This window comes from Taudactylus pleione, unplaced genomic scaffold, assembly GCF_031769625.1.
Source record: "Taudactylus pleione unplaced genomic scaffold, aTauple2 ptg000570l, whole genome shotgun sequence".
In the NCBI taxonomy this organism is placed as follows: domain Eukaryota; kingdom Metazoa; phylum Chordata; class Amphibia; order Anura; family Myobatrachidae; genus Taudactylus; species Taudactylus pleione.
Genome location: NW_028284972.1, coordinates 107501 through 110000, shown reverse-complemented (window position 1 = coordinate 110000; position 2500 = coordinate 107501).

Genomic DNA, 2500 nt, shown 5'->3' with positions numbered 1-2500 from the left:
TGTTGTTTATTTCACGTGTGGCTATTTTATTTTAATTTTTTTTCAAATTTCCACCTTACTCTCTCTCCCGTGTTGTTTATTTTACGTGTGGCTATTTTACTTTTATTTATTTTCTTCAAATTTCCACCTTACTCTCCCGTGTTGTTTATTTCACGTGTGGCTATTTTACTTTTATTTATTTTTTTTTCAAATTTCCACCTCACTCTCCCGTGTTGTTTATTTCACGTGTGGCTATTTTATTTTTATTTATTTTTTTTTTCAAACTTCCCGGGGTGCTGCTGCAGGGGCGCCGCGAGGCGGGTCTGCACCCTGCTCTCTCTATGTTTTTATTTCATGGGAGGCTATTTTTTTTCATATTCTTTCAGATTTCCCGGGGTGCTGCCGCAGAGGCGTCGCGGGACGGGTCGGGTCCGCACCTCACTCTCCCTATGTTTGTATTTCATGGGTGGCTACAGAATTACTTTTTTTTAAAACTTTCCAGGGCGGCCACCGGGGGGGGGGGGGGGGGGGGGCGCCGCGGGACTGCACCTCACTCCCTCTATGTTTTTATTTCACGGGTGGCTATACAATTTTATTTACATTTTTTATTTTACCAGGCGGCCACCGGGGGGCGCCGCGAGGCGGGGCGGGTCTGCACCTCACTCCTCCTGTGTTTTTTTTAGTCTCATGGGTGGCTACATAATTTATTTTTTTTTAAATTCCAGTGGCGGCCACCAGGGGGCGCCGGGAGGCGGGGCGGGTCTGCACCTCGCTCACCCTATGCTTTTATTTCATGGGTGGCTATAGAATTTTTTTTTTTTTTTTTAATTCCCGGGGCGGCCACCGGGGGGCGCCGCGACTCTGCCCCTCACTCACCCTATGCTTTTATTTCATTTGGTGGCTATGTCATTTTTTTTTTTTTTTTTAAACATTTCCCGGGCGGCCACCGGGGGGCGCCGCGAGGCGGGGCGGGTCTGCACCTCACTCCCCCTATGTTTTTATTTCATGGGTGGCATATAATTTGTAATTTTTTATTTATTTTTTTTAAATTCCCGGGCGGCCACCGGGGGGCGCCGCGCGGCGGGTCTGCACCTCACTCTCGCTATGTTTTTACTTCACGGGTGGCTATTCAAATTTGTTTATTTTTTTTTTCATTTTCCCGGGGGGCCACCGGGGGGCGCCGCGGGGCGGGTCTGCACCTCACTCCCCCTATGTTTTTATTTCATGGGCGGCTATTTCTTAAAAAAAAATAAAAATAAAAAAAATTCCCGGGGTGCTGCTGCAGTGGCGCGGGGCGTCCACCGGGGGGCGTCCACGATTCGGTCGGGCCTGCACCTTGCACTCTCTCCCTATGTTTTCATTTCATGGGTGGCTACTTTAAAAATTTTCATTTTGTTATTTATTTTTTAATTCCCGGGGCGTCCATCGGGGGGCGCCGCGTGGGGGGGGGGGGGGGGGCGTTTCTGCACCTTGCACTCTCTCCCTATGTTTTCATTTCATGGGTGGCTACTTTAAAAATTTTCATTTTGTTATTCATTTTTTCGATTCCCCGGGGCGTCCATCGGGGGGCGCCGCGTGGGGGGGGGGCGTTTCTGCACCTTGCACTCTCTCCCTATGTTTTCATTTCATGGGTGGCTACTTTAAAAATTTTCATTTTGTTATTCATTTTTTCGATTCCCCGGGGCGTCCACCGGGGGGCGCCGCGCGGCGGGGCGGGCCTGCACCGTGCACTCTCCCTGTGTTTTAATTTCATGGGTGGCTGTTTTTCATTTTTTTCAAAATAATAATAATAATAATAATAATAATAGTAATAATTTCACGGGGCGCTGCTGGTGCAGCGTCGCGGGGCGTCCACCGGGGGGCGCCGCGGGTCGGGGCGGGTCTGCACCTTACTCCCCCCAATGTTTTAATTTCACGGGTGGCTCTATTTTTTTTTATTTCAATTTTTTGCCCTCCCGGGGTGCTGCTGCAGCGCCACCGGGTGGCCACCGGGGGGCGCCGCCGTGCCGGCGGGCACCGGCCTTCGCCCCTGCCCCCTCCCCGGCCCCCCAGGGGCCCGTCAGGCCAAGGGGCGGCGGTCCACGGGAGGCCGACTCCCCTCTGCGGAGGCCCCGATGAGGTCGGACCGGGGTGCCCTCGTCCGCCCTGCGCTTCCGAGGCTTCGGGGAAGAGAGGGAGAAGCCGCCGCTGAAGGTGGCGCGCAGCACCGGTGGCGTGACCCGTGAGGGAAACCCTCCGGCGGATTGTTAGGAGAGGGAGAGAGAAAGCGAGGCGACTGGCCGGGGGGGCCTTCTCCCACCCGAGGAGGCCCAGGCCGGGCTCCAGGAGAGCACGGGAGATTCTGCGAGCGAGGCGTCCCAGCCAGGGCTCCAGGAGAGCACGGGAGATTCTGCGAGCGAGGCGTCCCAGCCAGGGCTCCAGGAGAGCACGGGAGATTCTGCGAGCGAGGCGGCCCGGCCAGGGCTCCAGGAGAGCACGGGAGATTCTGCGAGCGAGGCGTTCCGTGCCAGGGCTCCAGGGG